Here is a 21,105-nt window from a genome sequence, read left to right as displayed (position 1 = left end):
CATCTCTCTCTCCTTCCCCACCACCCCAGGGTCCACCATCTCTCCCTTTCTTTTCCCAACTACCCTCCTATCCAGTATCTCTATCCCCCCTCCACACCATCCCTTGTGTCCAACTTCTGTCCCTTTCTTCCCTAAATCCCATTGTCCATCATCTTTCTTCCTCTCCTCTATTTTCAGACCCATTATTTCTTTCCCCCCCCAAAGTCCGACATATGCACGTCTCTTTGAACCACCTCTTCCCTTCCTCCCTCTGTGTACTTCTACACTAGGAATCCCCTCCCATGGTCTGTCCCCCCCTTGAAGGCCTGCACCTCCCCCTAAAGGCCTGTCCCCCCCCTTGAAGACCTACATCCTCCCAAAGACCTGCCTGCCTGCCTGTCCCCCCCTTTGAAGGCCTGCATCCCCCCCCGAAGGCCGGCATGCCTGTCCCCCCCTTTGAAGGCCTGCATCTCCCCCAAAGGCCTGCCTACCTGTCCCCCCCTTTGAAGGCCTGCATCTCCCCCGAAGGCCTGCCTTTCCACCCTGAAGGTCTGTCCCCCCCTTTAAAGGCCTGCATCTCCCCCGAAGGCCGGCCTGCCTATCTCCTCTGAAGGCCTGTACCCCTCTCCCCCAGAAGGCTGTACCCCCCCCCCACAGAAGGCTGTTTCCCCCGAAGGCCTGCGTGTTCCCCCTGGCCTCCCGGAACGAATTTTCCTAATTTCAGCAGCCTGCAATAAGATCGCTAGCGATCTTTGCAAGCTGCTGTACGACTTCGGGGCGCTCTTCTCTCTGCCGCGGTCCCGCCCCTTCTCTGAAATCAGAGAAGGGGCAGGACCACGGCAGAGAGAAGAGAGTTTCGAAGCTATACAGCAGCTTGCAAAGATTGCTAGCGCCAGCGATCTTATTGCAGCGGCGGAGGCCCAGGGTTTGAATCAGCGCGGCAGGGAGGGAAAGTGATCGCCCGTCCTGGTGTCCCCGCGCACAGCTTCGGGATGCTGTCCCTGAAAACGGGACATTTCGGTGTCCCGCAGTGGTGGGTCGGGACAACGGGATGGTCGGTCCGAAAATGGGACTGTCCCATTGAAAATGGGATGTATGGTCACCTTATCCATATAGAACTGGGGGGATGTGGTCAGCTGTACCTACAGCTTCCTCTGCCCCACCATGATGTCCGCATTGCCATGGTAGACTGGGTCGAGGTGCTAACAGATGGCCACTCACTGTTTCCTCTGGCTGCAGGGGAAATGCGCTGCCCACTCTATTATACTGCATTCTAGCCTCCTATGCATAGAATAAATTCTAGTCCCTCCACTGGCTGAGTACACCAGTAGTCTCAAACTTGCAACCTGGGGACCACATACAGCCCACCTCAGTATGTTTATCATAACCACAAAAGTAAAATAAAACAGTTTCTTGATCATATGTCTCTTTAGCTATAAATTACAATATTATTAAGACTTATCCAAAAGGAAAGATGTATAAACTATAAAGAGTTTTACCTCATGCAAAATTGTCATTTCTTTAATAGGATATTAACTATTTTTTCCTGAAGCCCTCCAAGTTCCTACAAATCCAAAATGTGGCCCTACAAAGGGTTTGTGTTTGAGACCACTGTTCTGGTCCATATCTGATGGGTTGCCATAGTGGGACAACAGACATCTTATCTTTATTGGTATGATATACCACAAGTTTGCCTATAAAGCGTCTAAGCAGGTTACATAAAAATAATATATTATCAAAAATGTACAAAAACATACAAAATAATGTGTACGGTCTGAGAGAATAAAGCAGGTGGAAAAGCTGGACCAGATAAATGTAAAATTAGTGATTAGGTCATGGTTAGGTACCAAATAACTATTTGAAGAGAGGTGTTTTGAGCATTCTTGCATGGTAAGTGAATTTCTAAGTTGCAGAGGAAGATCGTTCCAAAGTTTTGGACCAAGTAAGCAGAAAGCAGGTTGATGGGAAGAGGATAAATGAATCTCAGAAAGAGGGGAAGTGATAGCAGATTGTTGTTTGCAAGGGGCAGATAAATTGATAGGGGATGATTAATCAGTTGAGATATGATGGAGATGAGAAAGAGATTTGTAGAATAATGTTTGTAGATCAAAGTTTAATGGTAATGTAACCTGATAGAGGGAGTCGGTGTTCTTGTTTGAGGAGTGATGTGATCAAAACGGTATGCTGAATAGAGGAGTTTAACAGCCATAGATTGTATTAGTTGTAAATTCTTAAGAGATGAGAGAGGTAGTCCTGCCTCATATATGTCTATAGTTCTTCCCTGACCTCTTCTTCATGTGTCTATGCCAAATTTGTGTCATTCCCCTCCTTTTCTCTGCAATGTCCCCTCTCCATCTGCTTGTATGTATAGTAACAGAGATCCTTATTTTAGCATTACCTGTTACACAGGAGATGGCAGTTAATGATAATTCAAGTAATTAATTTTTTTTTTACCTTTATGAATGTTTATATAGATCAATTATTTTATTTATTGTATTTTTTATTTATGTATAATATTGTAAAGGTTTGTAGCTATTGAAAGCAGTATCTGTTAGCATCACCTTTGTCAGTAGAATCATCTTTGTAATCTTTGAAAGTGGTGTAATTCTTCTGACTTAAAATAATAGAAACATTATGGCAGATAAAGGCCAAATGGCCCATCTAGTATGCCCATTCGCAGTAGTGCTGCTCGATTCACGATTCAAATTGATTCACCGATTCATTTTGGGTGAATTGATTCGAATCGATTTACCCCGACAAAAAAATCGGCCTCCCGATTCGTTGACTGACCTTCCCCACTCGCCCTCTAAAGCAGGAGTGGCAGCACTGCCTTTTGCTGGCCTGCTGCTCCTGCTTTAGAGGGAGAGTGGGGAGGGTCAGTCGGGAAGTGGCTTACCCGCTGGCCTCCCGCTAATGTGCTGTCCTGTCCGTCTTCCCCACTGGCGCGGTCCCACCCCTTCTCTGATGTCAGAGAAGGAGCGGGACCGCGGCAGAGAGAAGAGAGTTTCGAAGCCATACAGCAGCTTGCAAAGATTGCTAGCACCAGCGATCTTATTGCAGGCTGCTGAAATTAGGAAAATTCATTCCGGTAGGCCAGTAGGGAAGACGGACAGACAGTCCCATTTTCGGACCGACCGTCCCGTTGTCCCGACTCACCACTGCGGGACACCAAAATGTCCCGTTTTCAGGGACAGCGTCCCAAAGCTGTACGCGGGGACACCAGGACGGGCGATCACTTTCCCTCCCTGCCGCGCTGATTCAAACCCTGGGCCACCGCCGCTGCTTCTTGCCTTCTTCCCTTCTTCCCGACGTCAATTTTAACGTCAGAGAGGAAGTTCCGGGCCAGCCAATCGCTGCCTGGCTAGCCCAAACTTCCTCTCCGACGTCAAAATTGACGTCAGGAAGAAGGCAAGAAGCAGCTGTGGCGGCCCAGGGTTTGAATTGGCGTGGCAGGGAGGCAGACTGGCAGGCAGCGGCAGTACATGGATGGACAGGCGGGCGGGGGGTTTGAATCCAGGGGGGTGAATCGCAGGGGGTTGAATCCGCGGGGGGTTGAATCCGCGGGGGAGGGGGGTTGAATCAGGCACTGGAGGGAGGGAAGGAGGTAGGCAGGCAGGCTGGCTTTGGGGGAGGGACAAAGGCAAGGGAAGACATAGGAAGGAGGCACTGGGGACACTATGGACATGGGAAGGAGGCACTGGGGGCACTAGGGACATGGGAAGGAGGTACTGGGGGCACTAAGGACACAGGACAGGCACTGGGGGCACTATGGACATGGGAAGGAGGCACAGGGGGCACTAGGGACATGGGAAGGAGGCACTGGGGGCACTAAAGACACAGGATAGAGGCACTAGGGACATGGGAAGGAGGCACTGGGGGCACTAAGGACACAGGACAGGCACTGGGGGAACTATGGACATGGGAAGGAGGCACTGGGGGCACTAAGGACACAGGACAGGCACTGGGGGCACTAGGGAAACAGGACAGGCACTGGGGGCATTAGGGACATGGGAAGGAGGCACTGTGGGCACTAGGGATATGGGAAGGAGGCACTAAGGACACAGGACAGGCACTGGGGGCACTAGGGACATGGGAAGGAGGCACTGTGGGCACTAAGGACACAGGACAGGCACTGGGGGCACTAGGGACATGGGAAGGAGGCATTGGGGGCACTAAGGACACAGGACAGAGGCACTATGGACATGGGAAGAAGGCACTGGGGCACTAAGGACACAGGACAGGCACTGGGGGCACTAGGGACATGGGTAGGAGGCACTGGGGGCACTAAGGACACAGGACAGAGGCACTATGGACATGGGAAGGAGGCACAGGGGGCACTAAGGACACAGGACAGGCACTGGGGGCACTATGGACATGGGAAGGAGGCACTGGTTGCACTAGGGACATGGGAAGGCAGTACTGGGGGCACTAAGGACACAGGACAGGCACTGGGGGCACTAGGGACATTGGAAGGAGGCACTGGGGGCACTAAAGACATGGGAAGGAGGCACTGGGGGCACTAAGGACACAGGACAGGCACTGGGGGCACTATGTACATGGGAAGGAGGCATTGGGGGCACTACGGACATGGGAAGGAGGCACTGGGGGCACTAAGGTCACGGGAAGGAGGCACTTGGGACACTAGGGACATGAGAAGGAGGCACTGGGGGCACTATGGACACAGAACAGAGACACTGGGGGCACTAAGGACACAGGACAGAGGCACTGGGGGGCACTATGGACATGGGAAGGAAGCACTGGGGCACTAAAAACAGGAAGGGGTCCACAGCTGCAGGCAAGGGAGAGCTCAACCGACCCATTCCGGAATTTTGAATTTACCACCGGCAGCGTCTACCAAGAACTATCAAGGCTCAAAGTGAGCAAAGGCATGGGACTGGATAAACTATATTCTGGAGTACAGGAAGAGTCCCATTGGACTGGGAAACAGCTAATGTCATTCCGCTGCACAAAAAGGGATGCAAGACAGAGGCTGAAAATTACAGACCGGTAAGTCTCACATCGATAGTGTGTAAACTTATGGAAATGTTGATTAAACACAAATTAGATACGATCCTAAACAATGAGAGACTAAGGGATCCCCACCAACATGGATTTACAAAGGGAAGGTCCTGCCAATCCAATCTGATCAGTTTTTTTGACTGGGTAATGAAAAAACTAGATATGAGAGAGTCCCTGGATATCGTGTACTTGGACTTTAGTAAGGTTTTTGACAGTGTCCCACACCGTAGGTTATTGAACAAGATGAGTTCGTTGGGATTAAGGGAAACATTGATGGCATGGGTTAAATACTGGCTCAGCGGCAGACTTCAGAGGGTGGTGGTAAATGGTACTCCCTCAGAAACATCGGAAGTGATTAGTTGAGTGCTGCAGGGCTCGGTCTTGGGTCCCATCCTATTTAATATCTTTGTACAGGACCTGCCTCACGGACTTCGAGACATAATTGCATTATTTGCAGACGACGCTAAACTGTGGGCAAAAGCACAGTGCCCGACAGTATGACGCAAGACCTAGTCTTACTGGAACAATGGTCTGCAACTTGGCAACTGAGTTTTAATGCCAAAAAATGTAAAGTTATGCACCTTGGCAGCAGAAATCCATGCAGTACTTACACTCTGAATGGTGAGACCTTAACAAGAACTTCTGCAGAACACGACCTAGGAGTAATCATTAGTGAAGCTATGAAGACTGCCAATCAAGTAGAGAAAGCTTCATCCAAGGCTAGGCAAATGCTGGGTTGCATCCGAAGAAGTTTTGTTAGCTGAAAGCCCAAAGTTGTAATGCCGTTGTACAGGTCCATGGTGAGATCTCATCTGGAATATTGTATTCAATTTTGGAGGCCACATTATCAAAAGGATGTGCTGAGAGTGGAGTCGGTTCAGCGAATGGCCACCAGGATGGTCTCAGGACTTAAGGATCTCCCATATGAGGAACGTCTAGGTAAGTTGCAGCTATACTCTCTCGAGGAATGCAAAGAGAGGGGAGATATGATAGAGACGTTCAAATATGTAACTGGCCGAATTGAGGTAGAAGAAGATATCTTTTTCCTTACAGGACCTACGGCAACAAGAGGGCATCCTTTGAAACTCAGGGGTGGGAGATTTCATAGCACTAGGAAGTATTTCTTCACTGAAAGGGTGGTTGATCGTTGGAATGATCTTCCACTTCAGGTAATTAAGGCAAGCAACGTGCTCGATTTTAAGAAAAAATGGGATAAGCATGTGGGTTCACTTCGTGGAAGTGCTTAGGGGGGAAGGTCCTTAGAGTGGGCAGGCTTGTTGGGCCAGTGGCCCTTTTCTGCCATCATATTCTATGTTTCTATGTTTCTTAGGACATGGGAAGGTGGCACTGGGGGCACTAAGGACATGGGAAGGAGGCACTGGGGGCACTAAAGACATGGGAAGGAGACACCGGGGGCACTAAGGACATAGGAAGGAAAGAGGGAGGGAATAGAATTCCCCCTTTCAAGAAAACCCCCCGAAAAGCCAACTTAAACTCACTAAAGCCCCTGCCCCCAGCCAATCTTCCCAATGCTGTCTCTAACTCTCTCATCCCAGTCCCGACATTTTATTGTAATGCCAGATCAACATGCAATAAGACCCAAATTTTGAAGGACCTTCTAGACGAGTTCGACCCTGGATTCCTGTGCATCACGGAATCATGGATCGCCAAAGATGATCTTTTTACACAAAATGAAGTCCTCCCCCATGGTTATCAAGGCCTCTTCTCCCCCAGATCCAACCGAAAAGGAAGCAGACTGGCATTGCTCTACAAATCTTTCTTTGACGTCCAGCTCCTCGAGAAGGGCACTCACGCCACTCTAGAATATATGCTTACCTCTGTCAATGATGAACTCCTCACTCACCCATTGGGCATTTTGTTACTATACCGCCCACCTACCCCTGGGAACAACTCCTCCAATCTCGTCTTTGAGGCTATAACAAACGCCTTTCTTAAATTTCAAAGACTACTGATTGTTGGCGATATTAATCTCCACCTTGATGACACCAATAGCAAGGACACGATCGAATTTAACAACTTCCTTACCTCTCTAGGTTTCCCCTCACCTATCTCTTCTCCAACCCACGAAAAAGAACATGCATTAGACTTCACCACTTTTCTCGACCTTACTGCCTTCAAAACTTCAATTGATGACACCCGTTGGGAACAAGTCCCTTGGTCTGACCACTTCCTAGGGGCTACTTGCCTCCCCATTTTCATGTCACACCTTGAATCCCCATCCCATTCCTCCCTTCCGCAAGAAAATTTTGAGTAATCTTTTCTGGTCCAAATTTCTCAACCAACTCTCCTCCAATCCTAAGCCTACAGACTCTGAATCCTACTGGTGCAATTGGATCTCCCTCTCCGAATCCATCTATCACTCCCTCGCTCCAATATCCACAAAAACCATCTCCTACCCCCGAAAGGCTCCTTGGTATCTACCGCTCCATAGAGAGCTGAAACAGAAATGTCGCACTTTGGAGCGCAAATGAAAAAAATCTAAATCCCCCTCAGATAGACAGACCTGGAGGGTCAATATTAAACATTACAATTCATTACTAAAAAAAGCCAGGAAGAACTTCTTCGGAGATAAAATCTCCAGATCCAACAACCAGATCAGTGCGTTGTTTAACATTTGGCGCTCCTTAACTACAAAAAAGGACCCATCCTTGCTCCCCTCGTCTCTATCAGCAGATGCCCTTGCAAAATTCTTCAATGAAAAGGTTACCACCCTAAGATGCTCCTTCCCGCCTACAGTCTCCTACAACTCCCTAATCTCTACTGACCTGAACCCTTCCCTATCTGTCTCTAATCCCATTCCAGCCGACAGATCCTGGACCGTTTTTGAGCTTGTTTCCGAATTGCAAGTCTCCAAACTCTGCCTCAAACTAAAATCTTGCAAGTGTACCTTGGACCCTTTCCCCTCCTACCTATTCGAGAATATCTCTACACAGGCCATCGCTTCCCTCACCAAACTTATAAACGCTGCTCTAACATCGGGCCTTTTCTCCTCCGAAATGGGACATATCGCACTAACCCCTCTACTGAAAAAGACTGACCTTGATCCCTCTATTCTCTCCAATTACCATCCAATAGCAAACATCCCTCTCCTAACCAAGATGTTAGAATCCATCATATCCACTCAACTCTCATCCTACCTAGAAAGATTCTCTATTCTCCTACCCTACCAATTCGGCTTCAGACCCAACTTCAGCACCGAATCCCTATTAGCCTCACTAATCTCTAAGGTACAACAACTTCATTCTCGCAACAAATTCGCTGTACTTCTACAATTCGACCTCTCCGCAGCTTTCGACGTCGTCCATCATGATATCTTAATCTTCCAACTCTCTGAAATAGGCATAAGTTCCACAGTCCTAGACTGGTTCTCGAAATTCCTACACTTACGCTCCTACACCATTAACATAAACGGTACCTCATCACTTCCCTGGAAGCCAATATGTGGAGTCCCGCAAGGCTCACCCCTCTCTCCTATCCTTTTCAATATTTACATGTCCTCTCTGAAACTTCTTCACCTATCCCCCCTGGAAACTCTCTACACCTATGCTGACGATAACCTCATCCTCCTCGAGACCGACTCGAACCTCACATCTCGCTGAGAACATATCCGCATGTATAATGAACCTCCATTCCTGGGCACATTCTGTACAAATGAAATTGAATGAGTCCAAAACAAAATTACTTTGGCTCGGCCCAATATTAGATCATTTACCCACCTCAATCCCATTATATTCTGGCTCCACTCTTCATCTTGAGTTTTCAAGCAAAGTCCTTGGCATCATCATAGACTCCTCTCTCTCCTTCAACGACCACCTCAACTTCTTGGTAAAAAAATGCTTCTTTAGTCTTCATATGCTGAGGAAAGTGAGATCGTACTTTCATCATTCTCATTTCACCGTCCTTGTTCAATCCACCATCCTCTCTAGACTGGATTATTGCAACTCCATCTATTTAAGCCTAACTAAAAAAAAACTCCATAGACTTCAGCTAATCCAGAACGCCGCGGCCAAGCTTATTTTCGCAAAAGGCAAGTTCGACAACGTCTCCCCACTCCTGTCCAAACTTCACTGGCTCCCAGTTCACTCCAGAGTCCTCTTTAAATGTGCCTGTTTAGCCTTCAAGATCCTACATGGCATCCTCCCTCCCGTTATCCCACTCTTCTGGAATCCCTCTAATCCTAATTCCACTAGATCCTCCCAAAAACTAAAACTATCATTCTCCTCTACAAAAGGTATATCCTGCGTAGGAAAACTAGGAACATCCCTCCCCTTAGGAACCAAAGAACTCTGGAATAACCTCGCATCCCTGCTCAGAGTTTCAAGTTCCCTCCAATCCTTCCGCAAACACCTGAAAACTTGGCTCTTTTCAAAAATCTAACACTTCCCGCTTTTTGGTTCCCAGTCCCTCTTTATCTTCCTAGCTCCTTTCCTATAACCCTTCATTGTAGCTCCTTTTCAACCTAACCCTGTAAACCGTGCCGAGCTCTACGCTTGTGGAGATGGCGCGGTATACAAACCTAAGGTTTAGTTTAGTTTAGTTTAGAAAGGGACAATTCTTGGGCCTGAGTGCAGAAAGAAAGGATACACAGTCAGAAGGAAATACAACCATAGACTCATGAAATCACCAGACAGCAAAGGTAGGAAAAATGATTTTATTTTTAATTTAGTGATCAAAACGTGTCAGTTTTGAGAATTTATATCTGCTGTCTATATTTTGCACTATATTTGTCTATTTTTCTATAGTTACAGAGGTGACATTGCATATTTTAAAGTCATTTGCCTTGATATCTTTGAAAACTCCCCAAGTATAAATAATTAACATTTTCTCTGCGTATAGTGTGCTTTGTAGTTTTTTTTTAATTTTAAGGTTACCATTATGAATTAATATGAAGAAATCATGTGTACATGAAAAATGAATGGAAGAAATTGGGCGCGGGATTGGGGGTGGGTTTTGAAAAGCTGTCTGGAGCCCCGGACATGTCCTCAAAAGGATGTTTGGTAATCCTACCCCAGTCCACCTCTGGTTGTAGTTGTTAGGTATCATCGACTTGAGTTTGAGTCCCAGCGATTTGATGAGTTAAAGATCCAAAAATAAGTCGATCAAGTGCAAGTCTGACAATGTCTTTCAGCATCATCCCTATAGTAGTTTTCAATGTTTTCAGTTACCTAGTTGCAGGTGTGAGAAACAAAGAGCTACCACTGGAAAAACTCAGGATGGACTCAGAAGTGAAGCATAAACTAATTTTATTTTACTCTCTTGCAAGAAAGGGTGTCTTACATACAGAGTAGACACACAAAGCTGACTGTGGTTATGTATTATATAGTTAGTTCACACATTTCTAGTCCCTCCTGTCTACGTGCCCATTGGTCCAGGGTAGAAGTAGCTCACATTTCCAGACAACCTATCAACTGCGACTTGCTGTACTTTCGTTTTCCGCGCCTCTGTTTACTTCTCACATTACTCTTGCTCTGTCCCTCCTCTAGGTGCCCCTAACCCTATTTACATTCACCCATATATGGTTTATCTACATGTACATTCCTTCCTTCACATGCCCAGTCCTTTAGTTACATGTAGAGAATGACACGGTGACAAAATTCATCACCGTTCCCGTCCCCGCGGATAACCGCGGGAAATAATCCCATGTCATTTTCTAGTGTCTATTTCAACCTCAGTCCTTCTACACCAGCATTCTTCAAAGCAAAGCTTGCAGGTCAGTGGTTGTGGCCATTCATACTCTGATTCTTCCCTCTCTCCTTAAAGAATGACATGAAGATAGTTTCCCGCGGTTATCCGTGGGGACGGGAACGGTGATGAATTTTGTCACCGTGTCATTCTCTAGTTACATGCTTATGTCCTTCAAGTAGTTATTTTAACAAAGCTTGCATTCTGTTGTGCTGAAGCAGCATGTTCTCATACTGGCTTGAAACAATGAGTTCCCAGATAGTTACAAAGAATGTCTTATCTCCCCTCCCTTCTACATCTCAAGCAGTTTGTCAATTCTTTCTCCCCTTACTGTCTCTATATGTATTTGCAACTTGCAATAATTAACACCAGAATATACAAAAAGTGTTAGTAAAAATATTAGTATAAACACTATATTATAAAAGTTCTCTTTTTATACTTCTCACAATCCCTCCCCCACCCTTTTTTTATACCCATGTTAATTTTGCATTATTTTTGATGAGCTGCCCTGCTCTGATAACATCATCTCTACCAGATTCACATATTCAGGTTGTTTTTTCTCCTTTCCCTCCATTTCTTCCTCTAGCAGGAGTAGTTTGCTCACTGTCTGAAGTTGATTCAATGGGCATTCGCTTGCTAATGGCTGTTTCCATTAACCTTTGTGTTAGTCCTCACACACAGGGGATTATACAATTTCCTACAGCAGTCAGGACTCCAGCTACTACAATAAGGGAAGTAAGTATGGCAATCACCATTCCCTTCCACCTTCCAAACGAAGACTCCAACCATCCAGTGAGTGAGGTATCTGTCCCTGAATTTTCTGCTGATTCTACTGCTAGTGTGGTCAATCCCTGCAAAGCTTTGGTAATAGTTCCATCAGGAGCTGTGTTGTTGGGAACAAAAATACAACAGCTTTCCCCCCACCATAACAGACCTCTCCTTTCTCTGCTAACATCATGTCTAACTCCATCCTGTTTTCCCTTGCCATTCTGCTGGTGGCATCAAGTTGCTTAGCTATTTCTTTCACTGCATCTCTGGTGTAATTAATGAATCACTCTTGGTTGTAGTAGATACATTTTTATTGATGGTAACCCACCAAAATAAAGCAGACTCAAACCTAGCTGCTGATTCTGAGCCTTAAACTCATTTGGAACCTTTCAGTGGTCCCCTATGGCATCTATACAGTATATATCAGGGCTGCCCAAGTCCAGTCCTCGAGATCTACTGGCAGGCCAGGTTTTCAGGATATCCACAATGAATATGCATAAGAGAAATTTACCTGCACTGCCTTTTTGCATGTTCATTGTGGAAATCCTGAAAACCTGGCCTGCTAGTAGATCTTGAGGACCGGACTTGGGCATGTTATCATCAAATGAAGTCCCCAGTATGTCCTGCTTAAGCCTGGCTTTCCCTTCTACCTGCTCCAAAATACCGCAATCAAACTAATTTACAATGCAAAAAAATTTGACCACGTCACCCCTCTGCTGATAGACTCCCATTGGCTTCCTATTACACATCGAATTTCGTTCAAAATATTATTGCTAGTTTTTAAATCTATGACCTATAATGAACCCCAGTTCATTACTAGAATGCTTATTCCATACAACGTTTCACGGACCCTCCGATCAGCCTCAAACAATCTATTAACAGTTCCATCTCTGAAAATAATTGGAACTAGAAGACAAGACATGTTTTCAGTCATTGCCCCTATGTTGTGGAACTCTATGCCCCAGTACATTAGAGACATAAAGGACCTCTTCTCTTTTAAAAGAGCTCTAAAAACTTATCTTTTCAAGGATGCTTTTAGATATTTTTTTTTTCCATGGGCTTGACATCATACAATTTTTTTTTTCCTCCCCCTCCTTGAGTTATCTTCCCTTTAATATATTTCTTCTTCTACAAACTTATTGTAACTCTCCCCCCTAATCCTCACGGTTCATGTATGTTACCCCAGTATGTTTTTATTTAAAGTCAGTGTATTTGTATTTCTATTTTACTTGAATTGTACATCGCTTAGATATTTAATAAGCGATTTATCAAGAACTAATAAAACTTGAAACTTTCTCTCATATGCCAGGGTAAATGGTATAGCCAATTGTACAATTTACACATGTACCGCTCCACCTAGAGGGAAGTATTGGTCTCGGGATTCTTCTTCCACAGTACCACTACAATTCAGCTCTGGGCACTCCAAGTGCTGAGTAGATCTTTTGTTCCTCCCTACTTGTGACATGAAAGGTAGTAATGCAAGTCTTCAGTTCCCCCAGGTTACTTGTGAACTCTACACCCTACCCACTCCCTTCTTCATCAGCCAAGTTCAGCTAAATGTGTTGTTAATCTAATAAATTGTTGTAAATCGGCATGTCAATGCAGATCCTAATGTAATTGTTGTGAACCGCCTAGAACTCGAAGGATATGGCGGTATATAAGAATAAAATTATTATTATTATTATTATATCCGGCCTGTTTAGTGTTTTAATCTGGCCTGCCGAAAATTTCCTGTCAGGCCCTGCAGGGCCGGCAAGATCGGTGTGCAGAAATTTCCTGCCAGTCCTTGTAGGGCCGACGAGATCAGGGGGCCCGATTAGCACTGACATTTTGCTTCCCAGCCTCCGACAGTGGCTTCCTTCCCTCCCAGAAGCTCTCAGCACTTGCCTGCAGCAGTGCCAGTAGCGTCAGCGCAGTGATTCACTTAGGCAGCCTTGGGACTTTTGCTGAGTCATGGCCCGCCAATGATGATGCAAATTCCTCTTTCCTCAGAGGTGGGCATGACCCTTCAAAGGACTCAAGGCTGTCTAAGTGAATCACTGCACTGACGCTACTGGTGGAGGGAGGGAGGGGGAGAATGAGATATGCTGCTGGGAGGGGAGGAGGGAAAGGGAAGGGAAGAGAGTTACTGTTGGATAGGGGGAGGAGGGAAGAGAGAAGGGGTACTGCTGGACAGGGGAGGAAGGACAAAGGAAGGAAACAGCTGGCAGGGAGATTAGAGGAGGGGAAGGGGTCAGGGTGGAATGGAGAGATCAGTTGAGGGAAAGAGGAGAGACAGAGGAATGAGAAAGTAGAGAGAAATTGATGCTGAGAAGGGGGTCAGCAGAGAAATAAGGAGAGAGGGACAAAGATGCTAGATTTGGTGTAGGAGAAATAAAAATGACGCTGGAATGAATCATGTAAAAAGGAGAGATGGAAAGGGGAGAGGGGCATAGAAAGAAAGTAGATACCATATGGGGGCATAGAAAGAAGGCAGATACCATGTGGAAGGGGGAGAGGGCAGACAGTGGATGGAAGGGGCAGAATGCTGGATTGAAAAGACAGAGAGGGCAGACGCTGGAAGGGAGTGAAAAGAAGATGAAAGCAGAAACCAGAGATAACAGTCTGCCTTTGACGGGTGTCCTTTCTTTCTGCCTTAGCCCTTTCTCTTACTATCATCGCTCTGTAGTGGCCATGAAACGCTGTTCTTTTGGAAAGTGGGGCGCATCAGACACCCTCCCCCTCCAATCGCCCGGCCCCTCTGGCAAATTTAAGAACCCATTGTGGCCCAAGAGTCAAAAAGTTTGCCCACCCCTGTTGTACAGACTGCTATTCTGGGGGGTTAAAATACATATTGTCACTATTTCCAATTCCAAGGCAGCCTCTTTTTCTGCCTCATCAGCTAGCCTATTCACCTTGCTTCCAGTATATGTGCTTTTTAAAAAGTTGGCTCCTATGACCAAAGGGGAGGATAGAGGCACAGGGAGGAGGCACAGGATCAAGGCCCACAGCTTCTCTTATGGTGAGCGGCTGTAGTATCTGTTGTCCAGTATCCAGGTCCTACAATAGCACAAGGAGACAAATGTTAGCAGGGAGCTGAACCAGCTTCTCTGCCATGGCTAGGGGGGACTGATCTGATCAGCGGTGGTAGCATACCTGAAAACTGAAACTGCAGGATGACTCTACCCTGTGGAGTCAGAGTCAGAAAGTTCCTGTTGCAGGGATAGCACTTAGCAAACTTTTCAAGCCTCCTTTAGGTTGTGGACATTCAGGTGTGTTGAGGATTCAAAAAATAGAGACTAAGGGGCAGGATCTCTGCTAAATGCCTTCCTGATTGGGCCATAATCGAAACTTGAAAAGTCCATCCCCTGAATATTCTAAAGCCTGCTGTGGAGACTTCTGGAAATGGTTATTTAAACTAGATTTTCAAATCTTTAAATGTTTGATAGGAGATGGCCCCAAAAAAGCAGCCCAAGCCACTGACCCACAAGATGAACTTCTCAGATGCTGAGATAGAGTCCCTGGTGCAGAGGTTCAGGCATGCTACATACACCTGTATGTCCCCAAAGGACAAAAGCTATGTGCCTTAAGAAAGGGCAAATAATGGGCTGCCATTTGTGAGTGTCTGATGCAGTCTACCACAACAACAGGAAAACAGATGACTTCAAATGAAAATAGAGGCAGCTAAAGAGAGATGTCCGTGCTGAGGCAGCAAAGAGACCTCAAGGGACAGACATGTTTGACCTCAGCCCAGTAGAGCAGATGGTCCTCAGCATCCTCCCTGAGGAAAGCATCCATGGGATTGGCAACCTAGACTTTCAGCTGCAGCACAGGATTTAGGTACATATTGGGGATGGAAGCCATGTTGTGAGTCTCCCATTTGCTGTATCCACTCCCCCAGGCATGGAAAATGTGGGGGGAGGGGGGTACTTCACTTTCAGGGCATCTATGTGAGGTATAGGGTCCTTAGGTGATGGTGGAAGGCACCAGGGTCTTTCTTGATTGGTATCATAACATGGCACATGGATCATAGGTGCAACAGGGAGTGGAAGCCTTTGGCAGCTGATTGACCATGTGCCTAAGCAACTGCTGTGGCCCTCTACTTGCCAGTGGTTGACCCTTCTCCCCCTCCCTAACATTGTACATACCTTCACCTGACATCTCTGTGTTCCAGCAGCCCTACCACATTCTTTCTGTCTTTCCTCATCTTGATGTGTTGCTGTCAGGCACCTTGGCATCTGAGGGACACAATTCAGCTTCATATTTGGCTCTAGCAGGTGTGCATTAGGGGCAGCCATCCTTGGGGTGCATGACACTGGCACTGCTTCTCAGTTGATGACTGCAGGGGCATCTGTAGAGGCAAATACAGGAACACTAGTGAGCCGTAGTAGGCTACAAAGATGGATAGGACCCATAACTCCTCCCCTTTTCTTATGCAAATGATGCCAATGTGGAAGATGAACTGGGAACTAGTGGTATGCAGGTGGTCAGGCCGAAACCCAACCAGAGATTCTCCCAGCAAATGGAGGCGAGGCTACAACAGAGAATGGACAGGAGACCAGTGAAGCACCTGCAGAAGCAGAGGAGGCAGAAAGTGTGATGGGTGAAGCCAACCAGCTTAAGGAGGAATCTCTTATTCACCTCCCCCCAGTGAGCATGCCTACCCTGACCAGAGGAGAACATTCCAACAGAGGTGCCAGCCTCTCCTTGTGGCCTCTCCTTGTGGCCACATGGCTGACAAAAATTATAAAAGGGATGGGACGACTTCCCTATGAGGAGAGGCTAAAGCGGCTAGGTGTCTTCAGTTTGAAGAGATGACTCAGGGTGATATGATAGAGGTCTATAAAATAATAAATGGAGTGCAAAGGATAGATGTGAATCACTTGTCCACTATTTCCAAAAATACTAGAACTAGGGGACATGCGATGAAGCTACTAAGTAGTATATTTAAAACAAACTGGAGAAAATATTATATTATGTAATTAAACTCTGGAATTCATTGCCGGAGAATGTGGTGAAATCAGTTAACTTAGTGGGGTTTAAAAAAGGTTTGGATAATTTCCTAAAAGAGAAGTCCATAGGCCATTATTGGATGTGGTAGCCATGTCCACAAAGGATATCCCAGACCCTGCCATTTCGCTACTTAAAGGCACCTGGATTCATAATATCTGTTCTGACCATTTTACTTATTATTTCCAGCTATTCTGGTCTTATCATAAATCTAAAACACGCCCAATTATAAAAAGAGAACATCACACAAGAGGCTATATTAATCCAAAAGAATTCTGGTCACAATACGAATTGCAAACAGAGATAGATGAAGGAATCGATTTTTGGGATCACTGGACAACAACCAGCACATCCATTTTAGATAAAATCGCCCCTATACGTAATAGCAAAAGCAATTCAAATAAATATAACAAATGGTTTGACATCGAACTTCTAAAAATGAAACAACTAGCTAGACGACTGGAAAGAACTTGGAAAAAAACAGGAGAACTAGCCGACCGTAACAACTGGAGAGCTAACATAAAAATCTACAAACAAATGTTAAAAGACAAACGTAAAGCATTCTACTCCACTAAAATCAACTCATCTTGTAATGGTTCACAAGGAATCAATACAAAAGAGCTATTCAACCTGATCACAAATTTATTTGACACCACTTGCTACACCTCACCCACACACAACATTAAACTACCCTCTGCAAATGACTTAGCTCTGTACTTCAATTCTAAAATTAAGAACCTTAGAATCCATTGTTCAACAAACGACTCTTGTGATCATCAAATAGCGAACACCCAAGGAAATGATATGCCGGCAGACATGATCTGGAGTTCCTTTCAGGATTTAGAATGGAATGATTATATCAAATTATATAACAAATACTCTAGATCCTATTGCGTTCTGGACTCATGCCCCCCAGAAATTATGAAAGCAGCACCTTTAGAATTTAAATTATCACTGATGCAATACTTGGTTTACAACCTAAACAATGGGAAGTTCCTCTCTAATAATGGTCACATTATTATAACCCCAATTCTAAAAAATCGTAAAGTATCCTCAGCCCTAATATCCAACTATAGACCGGTAGCTTCCATTCCGTTTATTATAAAAATTATGGAGGGATTGGTTCACACCCAACTGATGGGTTATCTTGATCAATTCTCTCTCCTCCATGAAACTCAATCTGGTTTTAGGCCATTATTCAGTACGGAGACAGTAATTGCGGCTATCTTAGACAATTTGCACCTACTGTTTAGTAAAGGCATTAATGCCCTGATAATGCAATTCGATATGAATTCTGCCTTTGATCTAGTGGACCACATGAAACTGCTGCAATGCCTAGATGCCATTGGTATCCGGGATAAGGTGCTGAACTGGTTTCGTGGCTTCCTTATATCCTGCACCTATCAGGTTCATTTTAATTATGAGCTTTCCGACACCTGGAGCAATCCATCCGGTGTGCCCCAAGGCTCTCCACTATCCCCATTGCTCTTCAATGTCTACATTTCCTCACTGGGCACGAAGCTAACCCAGCTGGGGATAAAACTATTTAGTTATGCAGATGATTTTACGATTATCATCCCATTCACCAATTCTGTCTCCGAAACTATTCCCAAAGCTTCAGAAGCTATAAACATGATGGAACAATGGATGACAAACTTTAGGCTCAAACTTAATTCAGATAAAACGACTTTTTTCATTGCTTCACCACATCCACTTGACATTAAATCACCCCTCTGTATCAATAACCTTAGTTACCCTATCCAGCCCTCCATAAAGATACTAGGTGTAACTCTGGATCAATGCCTAACCATGAAAGACCAAGTAGATTCCTTAATCAGAAAGAGATTTTTCACTCTCTGGAATCCTAGTCCAATCCCTCGTACTAAGCTTGCTTGACTACTGTAACATCGCCTATTTGGCAATTTCCCAAAAAAATATGCGACGCCTACAACTGTTGCAGAATGCGGCAGTCAGACTAATCTTTGGACTAAAAAAATTTGACCACGTGACACCCTACTACCGGCAGCTACATTGGCTGCCGATGAAGGCACGCGTAAAGTTCAAATTTGCCTGTTTCTGCTTTAAAGCATTACACGGACTTGCCCTCAAATACATTACTGACCTTTTCTCCTTCTCAACCAACAGACACAAGAGAAGTTCACATTCCAACTTCGTTTCCCCCCCAGTGAGAGGTTGCAAACTGAAAAAACACCATGAGTTCCTTCTCTCACACCAAGCAGCATCATGGGGTAAAGGCCTAAAACAATTACTTTCGCCCTCTACTTATGAGGTATTTAGGAAACGTCTAAAAACACACCTGTTCCTAAAACATCTTGACAACTGATCCACTTATCTCTTTCCTCTCAATAGCGACCTACTGTCCTTTTGATCACTTTTCTCCTCAACACTGAATTTCCTGTCTAATTACTTCTCTTTCTTCTTCCCCTCTTGAAGTCAGTCAATTTGTACCTTTGCTTAATCTTTTGTAAACCGCATAGAACTTCACGGTATTGCGGTATATAAGCTGTTATTATTATTATTATTATTATTATTGAGATGGTTTGGGGAAATCCACTACTTATTTCTAGGATAAGCAGCATAGAATCTCTTTTGCTATTTGGGATCTAGCTAGGTACTTGGGACCAGGGTTGGCCACTGTTGGAAACAGGATACTGGGCTTGATGGTCTATCCCAGTATGGCAATTTTTATGTTCTTATGTACTACAGTAGTTGTTCTTTCAGCTCACACAGCACATAGAATTATCCAATGTTCTTCATAGCAATCAGGTTTTCAGAGGGTTCACTCAACAGAAACAATAATGACTTCTCATCTTAATGACTGTTATTCAGCTCTCAATTGGGGCAATGTTGTCCTCATATCTTTGGACCTCTCTGCAGCTATCAATTTGGTGAGTCATTCACTTTTAATTTCCTGGCTTGCATCACTAGGTATCTCCATAGTTGTTCTAGTGTGGTTTAAGTCCTTTTTATAAGAAATGTTCTTTGTTGTTTTGTTCTCTTCCTCTACTTCATTGCTCTGTCCACTTTCCTGTGGTGTTCCTCAGGTTTCTGTCCTCTCACCTCTGTTATTCAATATCTTTCTAAGACTTCTTGCTTTGAGGATCCAGGAATTTCAGGTCAAATGCTACATCTATGTAGATCAGGGATCTCAAAGTCCCTCCTTGAGGGCTGCAATCCAGTCGGGTTTTCAGGATTTCCCCAATTAATATGCATTGAAAGCAGCGCATGCACATAGATCTCATTCATATTCATTGGGGAAATCCTGAAAACCTGACTGGATTGCGGCCCTCAAGGAGGGACTTTGAGACCCCTGATGTAGATGATATTTTATTGGTATCTACACAGAACTCAACTAATCCTAATTTAATTCCCTTGCAGGCATGCCTTGACATGATTGACACCTGGATGTTAGAGAATAAACTAGTAATGAATCCACACAATACAATTGAAATGTGGGTTACAGGTACTCACCACTCAGTTTCTCCCTCTTTACGCTCCATAACTATTTGGTTAGTTGGCACTATGAAATATTTAACAATTGTCAAATTGCCTCTGTTAAATCCTTTTTTTACTCATTGTGTCAAATCCACTCCATCCATCCTTATATTGATACTCCCAGTTGTGCATCTCTACTTTGTGCTCTGGTTGCTTCAAAACTTGATTACTACGATATCATTTATACCAGTGTTCCTTCTTCTGTACTTAAAAAACTTCAAACAGTTTAAAATACTGCAATAAGACTCCTCACTAACACTCGCTGATTTGATCATGTATCTCTGCTCCTAAAAAAACATCACTGGCTACCAATCAAGTTCCATCTGGTTCATAAAATTTAACTTTAGCTTTTAAGGCTTTACACTTAGGTTTCCCTTGTTATTTAGCCAACCTTCATGTGCCTTTCAGACCCTCCTGATCCCTCCGTTCTTCAACTGCTCACCAATTTGTAATTCCATCAGTTTATATGTCAAGACTAGTATCAGCCTGACACTTGGCTTTTTTTTTTTTTTTTAATCTGTTCCAACCTTATGGAATTTTCTTCCTATTGAAGCCCATTCTGAATTCTCCTATCCAAGTTTAGGCGCTCTTCTTAAATCCCATTTATTCCATCACTGTTGGGGATTCATGGCTACCATGGTAGCTGGACTGGATTGATTAGTTAACTGATAGATCTATTAACTGTTTGTATGAAGAGTAGGGAGAGGACCTGGAATTGCTGGAAGAACCATGGAGTCCAGAGAGGACCAGGAGGATCTAGAGGAACCTGGTAAGGAATTTATGTTGAATAAAGTATTTGTGTTTGTTCCAACAGGCCTGGGGACAGATGTGTTGACTGTTTGGCCTGATCACAAGGTGACATCTCATATGTTGGATTTGGGTGGAATTTGGAAGGCTCATAGATTCCACCATAAGTGTAGTGATTAGAGTAGTATATGGGCCTGAGTTTCCATCTTTATGGTTGACTACACTGCCCACTATGCTCCTCTATGAATTTGCTTGCTGCTCTACTAGGACTAGCCATAACTTCTGAAGCTGTCATACAAGGTGATTTGTACTGTTTCATTCACATCTTTCGGGGTTGGTAGGGGGGTCAGGGATAATTGGTGGAGCGTGTGTATGGGATCATGT

This window comes from Geotrypetes seraphini, chromosome 9 (assembly GCF_902459505.1).
Source record: "Geotrypetes seraphini chromosome 9, aGeoSer1.1, whole genome shotgun sequence".
Taxonomy (NCBI): domain Eukaryota; kingdom Metazoa; phylum Chordata; class Amphibia; order Gymnophiona; family Dermophiidae; genus Geotrypetes; species Geotrypetes seraphini.
This window is presented reverse-complemented; position numbering follows the sequence as displayed.